Here is a 14,469-nt window from a genome sequence, read left to right as displayed (position 1 = left end):
CAGAATTACCACTCCATTGACGGCTTTCTAAAGCGTTCACTTTCAAGATTCTTCATTGAGTATTATATTGGTCTATAGGAGACTTCACTTGTTTATTGGAATAATGGGACCTATAAGTACGAATCCAGGGTCAAGAAATTTAGTTTGAGTTTCCAGTGGGAAAACTCAAAGGTATAAATCATTTCAAGACAATAATAAGACATCTTGTCGAGGAAAGAAAAATAAAACTGACACAAAGTAAGGATTGGCCTTAAAAAGTAATGACTATGAAAGCCACACAAATAAAATCATGACTTTACTTCCCCTTAGAATTGCCGACATATTTAACAGCCAAAAAAAAAAAAAAAAAAAATCAAAAACAAAACACACACACACACACACACACACACACACCCCAGGCACATCAGGCATTACACATTACACATGGGGGACAGAGTACAACTTGTCAGGTTTCCCATCCACCATGTAGGTCCTAGGATCAACCTATTGAGTCATCTCATTTATTGTTTTATTGTAAATCACGAATTAGCATTGGATTTTGTTATTTTTCTGCTTGTATCAATATGACTGCGGAATTTTTATTTGTTATCTTAGCTAGGGTTACATGTCTTATTACTTGACTCTTGAACATTGCATCATTCTAGTGTACATTCCATAAATCTTTACTTACTGCTATGTGTAATTCTTTTTACTCCTGGTTGAGTTGAACTGTTAATGCTTTGTTGAGGACTTTTAAGTCGGTGAAACCAAACCCTATTTGTTTATAGTAACAGTATCTTCAATCTTGTTTTGCCATATCGTTTTAAACTTTTATTCCCTTCTCTCCATAAAGACTCTTTTTTGACACACATTAGCAGGCTGCTGTGAATCTGTTTACACTGGACAGCAGAGCACAGCCTTCCTGGCCTTATAGAGAGGGACATATATAATGTCACTTTCTGTACCTCAGCTCCTGGCACACTGTGCCTCATTTCCTAGCATGTTCAGCATTTCCTACGTGGACCACTGGGTGTCTTGGGGTGTTTGTCCTGCTCTGCTTCAGTTGATTTGATACTGCAGTTTTCTATGACAGCAGAACAGGAAGAGGAAGCTGTAGTATCTCTCCTGTGTCTCTCTGGGCTCTTCCATCCACTGCCTTACATCAAGAAGCTGTGTCACCCAGTGTCAGAGCATGAGCAGTACAGAAAACCTCCAGAGGCTTTGCTGCTCCTGGTAGCTCAAGCCACCATAGCCAGAGAAGAGAGGGCAACTTTATAACCTAGATGTTCTTTATGTATGTATAGTTAATTTATATTATGCTCATGTACATATATTGTGGGGTTCTTTTGTGAGACAGCAGTCAAACCTTTTATCAGTTTGTCAAGAAGCTTCTGAGAGGAATGTAAATGAATCTAGGTCAGAGCTCTGAGATATGACATCAAAGCATGGCTCTGTGCACACGGCTTTCCCCTGAGTGTCACTTCTAGTAGGTGACAAGAGAAGGTGCCTCACGACACAGAGAATTACAGGGCAGGGTGGAAGCTGCATTTCTTGTTCTCTGCGGAGTCCTTGGTAAAGAACTGGCAAGTTTATCCTGAATAAATGTTCCTGTCCAAAAGAAAGATGGGGACAAAAAATGGAACAGAGACTGAAGGAAAGGCCTTCCAAGACTGCCCCACTTAGGGATCCATCCCATCTGCAGACAACAAACTCCCTATACACTATTGTTGTGGCCGAGAAGCTCTTGCTGACAGCAGCCTGGTATGACAGTTCCCTGAGAGGTTCAACGAGCACCTGACCAATACAGATGCAGACACTCACAGCCAACCACTGGAGCTCAGGGACCCCAATGAAAGAGCTAGGGGAAAGACTGAAGAAGAAGAAGAAGAAGAAAGGGACTGCAACCCCATAGGAAGAACACCAATATCAACCAACCCTACTCCCCAGAGCTCCCAGGGACTAAACCACCAACTAAAGAGTACACATGGAGGGACCCATGGTCCAGCCACATATGTAGCAGAGGATGGCCTTATCTGGCATCAATGGGAGGGGAGGGCTATAGAGGTTTGATGCCCTAGCATAGAGAGGATTGAGGCAGGAGTGAGTGGGTGGAGGAGCACCCTCACAGAGGCAAAGTTGAGGGGGCAGAGTCCAGATGGGATGTGGGGTTGTGGAGTGGTAACCAGAAAGGGGTATATCATTTGAAATGTAAAGGAATAAAATGACTAATAATTAAAAAAAAAAAAACTGGATGGGAAGCTCATGATCTCTTCAGACAATTCAAATGAATTTCTGGAACAATACCTACTCCTTTACTGTTTTGGCAAAAACTAAATGTACAACTAGATGTACAATTAATAAAGATTTTGTGGTTTTATATGGCAATACAATTGGCAGTTTATCCCAAATGAAATTGGCTTGTGAAGAGATACCTCAGGAGTATATAGAAGAAAGTTAGAAAAAAGGCAAATCTTATGTTTACCAGATCTGTGGTTCTGGTTCATTGAATTTCGTTGTTTGTCACTCAAACTCTATTAAGAGAACCATTGGGAGATCCATCTTTCTGTACTGGGAAAAATCACCTTGAAGGACCAACCACTGCTCCAGGTTGTAGTTCCTCATTTGTTTTTTATGGAAAAGTAAGTCTATAAATGATGACCTTGAAAACATTACAGTTTCTGTGTATTTGTGTGTATGTGTGTACTTGTGTGTCTGTATGTGGGGGTGGGGTGGATGGGTGGGTGTGTTTAGGTCAGAGGTCAACTGTGGGCTGTTCCTCTGGTGTTGCTCATCTTTATTTCTCCAAGAGACTGTATGCTACTCGGACCCGGAACTCTATGAATAGTCCATGGACTGGCCTTTCTCTGTCTACCCAGCACTGAAACTCTCAGTGTCTATCACCTACTTTATCTTATTTAAGTAGGTTCTAGGGATTGAATTCAGATCCTTATGTTTATACAACACATGTTACCAACTGAGCTACGTACGAATCCCCTACATTATATATATATTTAAAGACCTCAGGAATGTACATCTAGTTGACATTACATTGCATTAATCAATAGCTGCACTTTTTGCAAACTGTGTCTATGACAGTCCTGAATAAGAAGGGTTTCCTGTTTAAACTGCAGTAGCTTTTCTGACTGTGGATCATTGTTCCTTCTGTGGCAAATTTTTACAGTTCCTCTAATGCATTGGGGACGACTGTCTCAAAGTAACCTGCAGCTTTCCTGACAACACCTTGCTCTCTCTCCTGCTAAGAACTGTTGCCATTTCTGTTTTATTTTAAAACCTTTCACTACCATATCCACCAATTCCACCTCCAGATCCATAGCCACCACCATAGAGACTGCCTGAGCTTCTTCCTCCAAAACTGCCCCCTTTCATGGGTCCATAATTTGATTGTTGCTGTCCGCTATAATTTCCAAAGTCATTATAGTTCCCACCAGCACCTCCTTCGTTATAACCATCATAGCCTCCTCCTCCACCACCACATCTACCACCCTGGTTTCCATAGCCTGGTCTACCACCTCCATAACCTCCTCTACTGCTGTAACCAAGACAACCACCATAGCTGCCACCATCACCTCCAAATCCATTATATTCACCATCACCACCTCCATAGCTACCTCTGCTGCCACCATCTCCACCACCATAGCCTCCTCTTCCACCAAAGTTTCCTCCATGGCCAAACTTTCTTCCACCACCTCCAAAGTTTCCTTCAGGACCCATAAATTTGCCAGATCCACCTCCACGACCTCTCTGGGATCCAGCAGACTGCATCACTTGTTTAGAAAGGGCCTTTTCCACTTCACAATTATACCCATTAAGAGTGTGGTATTTCTGAACAACAATGTTATCAACTGTGTCATGATCATCAAAGGTTACAAAAGGACATTCTCCCTCTTTCCCACTCTGCCTGTCTTCCATAACTTCCATAGTTTCAATTTTGTCATGCTTTTCAAAGTAGTCTCTCAGATTATATTCTTCCGTATCCTCCTTAATACCACCAACAAAAAATTTCTTCACTGTTAAATGGGCCCCAGGCTTTACAGAATCCTCTCTAGAAACAGCTCTCTTTGGTTCCACCACACGCCCATCAACCTTGTGTGGTGGAGCACACAGAGCAGCATCCACCTCTTCAACACAAGAGTAGGTCACAAACCAAAGCCTCTGGAACATTTTGTTTGGGGATCTCTCATTACCAAAGTCTGTAAGTGTGTCCCATTTCTCAAAATGTTCTCTTAAGCTATCATCTGTGGTTTCAAAGCTCACACCACCAATAAACAGCTACCCCAGCTGCTCTGCTTCCTTTGGATCATACCCACCTCCTCCTCCACGCCCCCCCCCGACCCCCGCAGCGGTGATAATGGCACGTCAGGCTTGGGGTGAGCAGGCAGCAGTTTTACAAACATTCTGAGACTGGACTTGCCTTTTCCAATTCCGGTTCATTATAATTAAAAAAAAAAATTCGTGAAAAATTAGTGGAAAATACGTTAAAATACCTATCAGGAAGTAGGTGACTTTCATAGTATCGACTCATGAATCCGAAATTTAAGGAGCTTTCAGAGAACTAGCTTCTCAATTTGGTAAAAACATACAGCAACAAGGAAGTAGTAGGACAAAAGCATACATATTTTACAGAAGGTGCAAAGAGCCTTGCGCTCCTGTGTTTAGTCTATGTCGACTGCCCACGCTCAGGGGTGGGGTCTGTCAGAGAGAGGAAGCTCCCGGATCGATCGGTGCTTCTCGGGGGTTCCAGGTAAACTTACCTTTCAGCTCTTAGGGTTTTTATACTGTAGCATTTTAGGTTGGGATGAATCAACATTTTTTTTCTCTCTTCACAAAAGAGCCCTTTTTGGTGGTGTATCCGATAATCCAGGGCCGTGGACTTGGTAATGCAGAGCTATGTTCCCAGGCAGTGTTTTAACCCCGAGCTATGCTCCCATTCCTGGTTTGAGACTGAATCTTGCAGGTAGCGCAAGGTAGCCTTGAACTTCTAACACTAGCAGTTGTTCTGATGTTCCCAGGGACCTTGTGTTTGCTCTTTCCTTTGCTTGCAATGTGTCCTTTCCCTTGTCATCCTTGATTGCAAATGATCTGACTTCAAGTATGCCTCTCCAGGTCCACTCAACACAGCCTCTGCTGCAGCTGAGGCTCAGAGATTGTTATGCATGCCCTTGTAGTGTCAGGAATGAGCCGTGGTTTCATGTACAATGATGGATGTAAGGTTGCCTCTAAAAGGCAAGATCTTAAGTAGCTGTGGGGAGAAAGGGTGGTCGTGGGGTAGCTTAGGTACCTGGAACCTACAGATGTGTTTATGTGCAAAACTTTTGGTGGTGAAAACAGCAAGAAGTCCTGTGTGGCTCTGCTGGCTGTGTATTTCTTCAGCGGCAGGAGCAGTTAGCATCCTCGGTGCAGTTAGCTAGTGTCCATGACTGGAAACACCACAGAGTCTGTGGTATGAATAGCTATTGCCACCACAAAGTCTTAGGTCCCAGCTGGGGTGATCTATCATATCTTATGCAGAGAAGATCACAGGCATAGTTTTCTTTCTCTCTTTATAATTTTTTTTTCAACATGGTGGCCACTACAGTGATTACTGTCAACACTGATAGAATTCATCTCTCTGCTGTCCTCCTGGTAGTTGCCATCTGCCCCACCTACTCTGATCTTTTTGGTGATCTGTGGGGGCTGTGATGAGTGTGCAGCTCAACACTTGAATAATTCTCTGAAAGGTTTAGAATGCAATTACACACACCTGTTTACCTTTGTCCTACAAGAGGATGCTGGTGTGACAGGAGTGGCTACTAGCATGGTATCCCATGCTAAATGATGCTGCCGTTGTCTCCCACCAACCACAATTATTCTTGGGTTTTTTCTTCCTCTATGGACTCCTGATTCTATTGCATCTTGAGTGATTTTTCTTCGTGGGCAAACGGGGATTTGATCTTCTTGAGGTGGAAGGAGGAATGAGTCCTCCTACATGGCCATCTTGCTGACATCATTTCTCCACAGGTTTCTGATGGTCTGATTTGCATCACCGTGGAAGATAGATATTCTCGCTCAATGTTATATTTATATGCTTTACACAGTTTAACCTCTGGATCTCATATACAGACAGGCATTATAGGGTGTGAGACCCAAATCTATCAAGTTCATCTCATTTTATATCTCCCTTATATAAAGACCTTATATCAAAGACAAGATTTATGTTTTAAGCATGAGCAAGCATAAACACCCAAAATGCCATTAGTAATTCAACAGTGTCTTCCTCACTTCAGCATAATGTCAGCAATGAAGATGTAATCCTTACAAAGATAGCAGAGTTATTTCATTTGGTCAAGGGTGTACATTTCAAGGTTAATGCTGGGTCACTTGAGAATCCTCTGTGCCACTCCATCTTTTCAGAAAAATCCTCAGCAAGTAAATAGCAACATGCCTTATGGTTTACATGTTTACCTTTGGTTTATTTATAGTTTATTTCTTTGTTTTCAACTCATGTGCAAAAATGTAAAACTGGACACAGTGCTGAGGTATTACATAATATTGGATACATGTACATATTGAGTAATTTAAGCTTTTATGAGGATGCTATATAGCATGGATCAGTGGCCTCCGTTTGGGGATCTTATCCACAAAACTCCTAAGAGAATGCAGACACACATCAGAAAACCAAGCTTGTCCTATAGAAAATGGGTTCAGACATATGTCAAATATACTATAGAATTTTTAAAAGTCTTGTTTTTTTTTTCAATTAAAAAGTTAATAATATACACGTTCTAGAATTGCTCTCGGTATACTGAAGCAGTTAACAGGAGATAGCGACTTCCCCAAGACTTATTTTAGCCTTAGGCACTGGCTTTATACAGTTCTCTCAGTGTGAAGCATCATCCTCTCTTTACAGTGTGACACAGAACAGTTCCACTGTCCCCAAATCTCTTGTGATCCACTGAGTCATTCTGCCTTCCCATGGAACTCTGCCAATTTGCCATTTCTTAATGGATCTATAGCCTTCCCTTATCAGAACCCTGTAACTGGGAGTTACACGGCGCTGTGTTTTCCAGGCTGACTGCTTTTACTGAATTGTTTTAGTTTTTTTTTTTTTTTTTTTTTAATGACTTACTTTTAACACTGAAAGAATCACATGCCTCATAGGGACATACTATATTTTATTTACCCACTTTCTCAAGGGCCGCCATGATAATTTCCAACAATAATTATGAATGAAACTTGAACACACACACACTCATGTGAAGATTTGTGTGGATTTAAGTTTTTACCCTGCTTGGATAAATACCAAGAAAGGAGATTGCTAGATCGCGTGGTAAGAGTATGTTTTGTAAGAAGTTTCTAAACTGGTCACAATGTCTCACAATCCCTGGCAGGGATGAGTGAAAAGCCATGTTACTCTGTCTTCAGTAGCTGTATTGCCTATTCCAAGGAGGATTTTTTGTTTCTAATTCTCTAATCATCTATGTCATCTTTTCCTGTCTTCTTTGATACATGTCTTTTTTACTACTATTTGGAGGTTCTCCATGTGATGGTTACTCTGGAGTCAAATGATGATGCAGGACCAGAATGTACCCTGGAGTCAGGCTCAAAATTCATTTTCTTGGGAAAATAGTTCTACTCAAAAACTGTTTCATTAGTGTGACATGTCAAGCATCATTCTTTTTGTTGGTTTTAAAACACCATTCTTAAAACCATCAAACTCAATGTTTTACCAGGAGACTTAGTGTTAGTCAGAGCTCTCGTGTGAAACATTCAAGCATCCTGCCATGATCTTATGACTGCTTGTCAAGTAACAAAAGCATTTGAATATGAACCACCTATGTCACGATGTGCTAGTTCACTTGTATAGCTTGAGAATAACCTTTCTGTTCCAGTGTTTGCCAGTGCCCAGGTCCCGTTAATATACTGTGATGGGAAATGTGTTACTGTGTCCTCTGAGAAGAAAGAAATACAAGCTTAGAGAGGGGAACACCAGCAGGCCCAATCTGTTCATTTGGTTTCCTAGCCTGCTGCATTTGATGTTGGGATAATAAAATGAGATTGTGACTAGAAGTATTAAACTTTAATTTGGACATCTTGCCTCCCTGGTGCAAGTGTGACACATTTGAGTAGGTTTCTCGAGAAACTAAATCATTTTACTTTCTCGAATCTTAAGAATGAGGTTAAACTGTTCTGGCAGAGTTTAAATTCTGACTCAGTCTCAAAGCAAACCAACCAAGGTCACTTTCTGCCTTGTGATTCTCTTAAGTGGCTTGAATATTTGAATGTCACCCCTGTTCACTGTATTTAAATGCAATTAATAACTTCTTCACTATCTTAAGGATTATTCAAAAGTACTAGAATAAACAAGAATACTACAGAATTGCTGATCAGTGACTTCAGTTCCTTGAAACACCTGACATGGTTTGTATCCTTGTGGCATACAAAAGACACTTGAGCTATTTATAACCGACTGTTCTTAAAAATAAAGGAAAAAAGAAAAGCCACTTGATAAGTGCTTCCTCCAATATAGAAAAAAAAATCAGAGCATTTTCTGCAAGAATGTTTAAAAAGGACCTAATCATGATAGATGATTTAATATATGAGATTAATACCGGATACTTCTTAAATTATAGGTGAAAAAAATGAATCAACTATCATCAGATTAAAAAAAGAATCTTCTCCCTTCATGACAATTATTTTCTCTTCTATAGAGATAATTAAATTAAATTTAGCTTAAGAGACATTGGGAGTCGGAGAGAGAGAGGGAGTGATTTCACAGGCCAGAAGTTACAGAGAGGCATCTGCTGAAGCCACCCTCTCTACACAGTGCTAATTTACACTCTATTATGAATGCTTAGATGACCTAGAAATGATATGCTACGAAACAGACCAGCCTCTGTTCTTGGAGGCCTCCTCCTGAGTTCTTTCAGTAAATGAAAGTTGATTGGAGCAATTGTGTAATCTTAGCTAGCTTCTCCTTCAAACACCTTTTATTTTTATCTTTTAAGGAACAAAACAAAACCCGATAATCTCTGCTATTTTTTTAGAGGTGTGGTAAAAGATGAGAATAACCCTCATAATACTTATTTCACACAGTACGCACCCTTACTAGTCTAAAATGCATTTGTCTAAAAATTTTAATATGTGAAAAGCAGCTAAAAGCCTTGCAAACCACATATGAACACATTTTCAAATAGCTCCCAAATAAATAAGATGCTTCATGCACCCAAGATCTTGAATAAAAACACACATGCACAAGCACAAACACACATACACAGCATTAAAAAATAAGCAAGGAAATTCTTTCCTATAGTTGGCTTCATGAATACAACCACGCTCCTGTCTTAGTAGCTGCTTCTGGCCAAGTAAAACACCAGGGTCCACTAGGAAATAGCTAACTAAACAGAAAGTGCAGTGAGCCTGGGCTTCAGCTTGAAACCCCCTGTGTCAAAACTGTTGTCAGGCATTTCTTGTTGTTTGGGATGATCTGAGGACTGGTTGTTATGTAAGTGACAAATGACTAGAGAAAATATTGGCATAGGTAAGACATGCAAACTTGAGCGAGCGCAGCTTCCTAAGATCTAAGGGAATGTGTGTATGCGTGTGTTCTGTAAGGAACTTGGGGAATTACGTGTTCTTTCTGGTTTTGTTTTAGCAGCATGAAGTTACATTAATGGATCCTGAAAATAGCCCGTGTGTGTGTGTGTGTGTGTGGTGTGAGAAGGGCTGGAACCCAGAATTTGGGATAAAATTATTTTCCTTATAGTCATGATAACTAGATTGTTTTATTTTTCTTTTTCTTTTTCACCTACAAATTAAGGGTTGAGAACTGTGTGGCTGGGTGCATCGTCACAACAGTGTGACAGGCCTTTTTTTTATGGTTGCTCAGAGAAAGTACTCGTCATCAAGAGTGTATCAATATTTATTTGTACTTTCCCCAAACCTACTGTCAATGCTTCTTTGCATAAGGATCTCAAATGTGTTAAGTAAGACACTACATCCAACAGTCATTAAGAATTCTAAATATATACAAAATGTAGAGACCTGAGTTGTATTCAGTTACTGCCTGTATCAAACAAATGTTAATGCAAAATGAATGCTGTGCTTATTATTATTATTAAATTGTTTTCTTTATATACATTCCAAATGTTCTGCCCAGCTTCCCAACCCTCCTTCCCAACACTGTGTCTCTGAAAGGGTTGGAATATGAATGACAACAAAATAAAACATCAACCAAGTTTTCATTGTTCTCTAGTACCAAGTCCAGAAAGATGGTAAAATTAAAATCATAGACACCTTTCAATCAGAATGACATTTAACTGCAAAGAATAAATTTCCATGAACCTTAAAATAGTATGAGCTGTAGGCAGAGGGTGGAAAACTCTATTAAGGTTTTGTTTCAGCTAAAAATCCTGGTATGCAGGGAGCAGATCTTCTTAGTTTACTAATCTGTTTTGCAAGTGGAAATGCCAGAACTCTTCCTCTATCACAGAAGTTCAGAGAGAACTTGTGCTTCTTTTTTCCTGTCTCTATATTGTATCTCTTATTTTGAGTGAACTAAAAAAACAAAGCTATCTACAGATAGTGGGAGGTCTATCTGTAGGCATCTTGGGACTACTCCTGACAAGATGTGCTCAGAATTTGAACTCTGTACGACGAAGCTCAATATGTTCCTGACGTATGGCTCTTTTCTTGTGAAAAATGTATTTTGCATATCACGAATTTCTATGTATTTTCTTTGTTTTGTCTTTCACCAGGGTTTGCATTGAATTCAAGTCCCCCCTACCTCTGAGTTCTTATATCACAGGCATGTGTCCTATGCCATCTATAAACCACACCATGAGATTTTTTTTAGCTGTAGCATTTTGATTATTCAAATCTGTATCATCCTGCATATGCCTCAGTCATAGTATACTGTGAGCGATTTGAACTTTTTACTGACAGCAATTCTAGCAGAAAGGAAGGGCAGGGCTGGCTACATTGAAGAGCTTCAGTTAAGGAATGTGTGCATCAAGTCAGCCTAACCAAACGTGTGTGTCAAGTCACCTGAAACAAATGATTACACTGTCTTCAAGTTCATCTTGGAAAGAAGCAGGGCGTTCGACGTTTGTCTTGAAAGAGACAGCAATTGTTTATTTGTTCTTTTATCCACTCCATGGAATTAAATGTTCAGAACTGAAGACCAAGTCTCATTTCTACCTAATGGGCTGAGTGAACTAAGGGGCAAGAGTCCACGAAGAAATTATTCTAGTCACCACTGAGCCAGCACTGCCTGTCACCTCCCCACTCCTTGGAGTCTTCCACTCCACAGATCCCCTCACAGCCCCTTTGCTTTTGAGGCTGGTTTTGCCTCTTAGCTGAAATGTCTTCCAAGTTGCTTTCTAATTACCCAAATCCTTCATAATCCCACTGCCAAAATTAGGTCACACTTTCTCCACAAAACCCTCCTATTTACTTCTTTGTTATCTAAATTCCTTTAGGACAGATAGTGCTCCCCATCCAGCTTAGCAACGAAGACTCTGTGCCTGCAATTCACTCTGAGTATGGGTGAATTAGCTTTCTCCTTCCCATGCCAGAATCTCTCTCTATCTACCTTCTTGTGTCCTACCCACCCCCTTCCTTGCTCTTCCTGCCTTTTTACATAGAAGTATCTGTGGACTGATGAGGCTTTCAGAATAGGAATCAGAAGATTGGCTTTATGGATAACAAGTCTGCAAGGTAAAAAAAAAAAAAAAAAAAAAAAACCAAAGCAAGACATATATAAACACATGCAAGCCACCCTGCGATTTACAGTATGGACGCCATTCTCTAGGTTTATTTTTTTTCTTGGATATTTCCTTTATTTTCATTCATTTTTTTAACCTAATCATCATTCTTTTTTGTTTTAAAAGGTATGCTCCCAGGTCTTCAGTTGCTAATATTTGTTTCTACGTATTTAATTTGGCAATGAAGCAACCAGATAAAATTATTTTTCTGGAGCTTGGAACCAAACCCAGAGCCTTATCCTTGGTAGGAAAGCACTCTACCACTGTGTCAAATGCCTTACCTCATAAACAGATCTTTATTAAAGACTCCTGTGTATATGAGCTTCTGTAATATATAAGATAAAAGGTCAAGATGACCCCAGAGACAGTGAGGATTTTCTGTAACTCCTTATTTACTAAGAAGAAGGTCAGGGTGATGTCTAGAGCCAAGATGAGTCATGTTTCCTTACGCAACTCCAGATGTGTGTGTGTGTGTGTAAGATATACCTATATATGTAGAATATAAATATAGATATCTGTTGTCTAGAAAAGGGGGCGGTAAAGTTAGATTGCTTTCGTAAAATCACCTGTAGACAAGTCTGTACAGCATTTTCTTGATTAATGATTGATGTGGTAGGGCCTTAGCTCACTGTGGATGGGATCACCTCTGGGCAGCAGGTCCTGGGTTGTATAAGAAAGCAGCTGAGCAAGCCATGGAGACCCAGGCAGTAAGCAGGACCCCTCTGCTTCTGTTCCTCTCTTGTGTTCTTCCTTGTGGTCTTCTCCCCCCTCCTGGCAACACAACAGGTGCAGAGCCTCAGGGAATAGTCTAGGCAGCATATGTAGACACCATCAAGAAGCACAAGGTACCCTGTGAAAGATGCAGCTGGTGTCAGCATTGATAAATCTGACCTTTAATATGTTTCTGCAAACTCTGCCTATTGTTCCTTCTGCCTCTTCAGCCCTTCCCCATCTGGCCTACCATCCCTTCTACAATAAAGGTGTAGCACACTCAGTTTTACTCCTGTAGCCCTTTGACTGTGTTTATTTTATACAGGGGGAACAACTCCTTGGAGCTAGGAAGGACCAGTAGCTGTGACTTTAGGCCAAAAGCATATCCATCCTCCTCTTTACTTAGCAGGGCTATGCGAGGACTGCTAGTTCTCTTTCTGAGGTCAGGCATCTTGTCACATTTCAGTGACTTCAGCCTGGACCCCAAGTTCTAGCAGGAGTCTCCCTCTTGCTAGCTGATCACAAGTTCCACCTCCCCCCCCCCACACACACACTTGTTTTATCTTCTCAGATGTCAATAAGTAGTGATCATTCACCATGCCTTGCTTTCTTCCTTTGTGTGAGCTGTTTATCTCCTCCCGGGACTCTGACTGAAGGCAGTGTTTATCCCACCAGTTGGCTCATGAAGAGATTTAAAACTATCTTCCAGCCAGCACTTTGCTCTGTACTGTGAATTTATCTTAAATCATTGAAGTTTTATTATCAGAAGAACTACATAAAATAATGGCTCCCTCACAAGTCACTTCCTCGGCTTTATTTAATTAAGAGAAAGGTAGATAAGATGGTGTATTTTTAGGCTGATTAATCTCTGCTTCAGTAGTCTGTTTTTGAATCTTCTGATCCTCTTCATCTTAACTTGGACTTCATTGCTCACCAAGTTCCAGGAAAAGTAGATGAACGGGAATTTAGAATACATCTTTCTAAAAGTGTCTTTTAAAAGTTTAAGTATTAATGTGTGTGTGTGTGTGTGTGTGTGCGCGCGCGCGAGTGCGCGCGTGTGTGCTCTTGAGTGCTTACATGCATGGGTACACTTGTGCCAGCGCCACAGTGTAAATGTGGAGGTCAGAAAGATCAGAAGACCTTCCATCTGTCAGTCCTTGCCACTCACCTTGTTTGTGAGCTGGTCTCATCTTTGTTGTTTGCCAGCTTTTGGCTTCAGGGGTTCTCCAGTCTCCAGTTCTCATTGTACTAAAGGAGCCCTAGGAGCTGGGATTAAAACATTAGCTTCACATAGGCTGAAACTTAGGAGTTCTCATGCTTGCTGGGTGAGCATTTTACCCACTGAATCATCACCCCAGACCTGGAATTTTAGTTCTTAATATTTATAAGCTAGCCTCCTATACTTTAGCCAACAGTATTTTTCTTTGGTGTTTTCTTCTTTCTCACCCTTCAGTATTGCATGTTCTGTCTCTTTGCTTCTACTATGACAGCCCTTCTTGCCTCCACACCTCTTCCCACGTCCCTCTTCTTCAGTAAGAGATGGTTTAAATCAACCATAGTGTTCCCTTTCATTCAGTTTGGACTCTTTGAAAAGAGTCAGATAAATATCACTGTCTCACTGTACTCCTGCAGCACATGGTTAACTGTCCCAGGGTCTGAGGAAGACTTCATACCCTCATGGATTACTCAAATCTAACAATGTTTGCATGAAGAACGTAGAGCATTTCTTCCTGCACACATAAGTACCATGATTTTAAGATCCCCTTAGCTGTCAGAAGCTCATATCCATTCACTGTCCAGTGTGTCCATATTGTGTGCCAATGTAACTGAGATGCAGCCTGAATTGCCTGGGATAATTAATTGCCTTCCCAGCATCCCAGGATTGAGCTGTGAGAACATTGTGGGGGGACGGGTGACAAAAATGCTTTCATGATTTTAGGAATCACTAGGTTGTGATAAAAAATTTCACTTAAAGTTATTCATGGAGTCTCTGTGTCAAAAGCCACTTCATGGTGTC

The 14,469-nt window shown here is 40.8% G+C and overlaps 1 pseudogene; it reads right to left on the bottom strand.

Moving 5' to 3' along the window:
- Positions 1–3,264: 3,264 nt before the first annotated feature.
- Positions 3,265–7,181, bottom strand: LOC110299193 (heterogeneous nuclear ribonucleoprotein A3 pseudogene; annotated as a pseudogene).
- Between the last annotated feature and the right edge of the window lie 7,288 nt (positions 7,182–14,469).

Source organism: Mus caroli, unplaced genomic scaffold, assembly GCF_978045245.1.
Source record: "Mus caroli unplaced genomic scaffold, Mus_caroli_1 scaffold_1, whole genome shotgun sequence".
NCBI classification, from domain to species: Eukaryota; Metazoa; Chordata; class Mammalia; order Rodentia; family Muridae; genus Mus; species Mus caroli.
The sequence above is the reverse complement of the archived record's forward strand: the minus strand, read 5'-3'. Positions and strand labels throughout refer to the sequence as shown.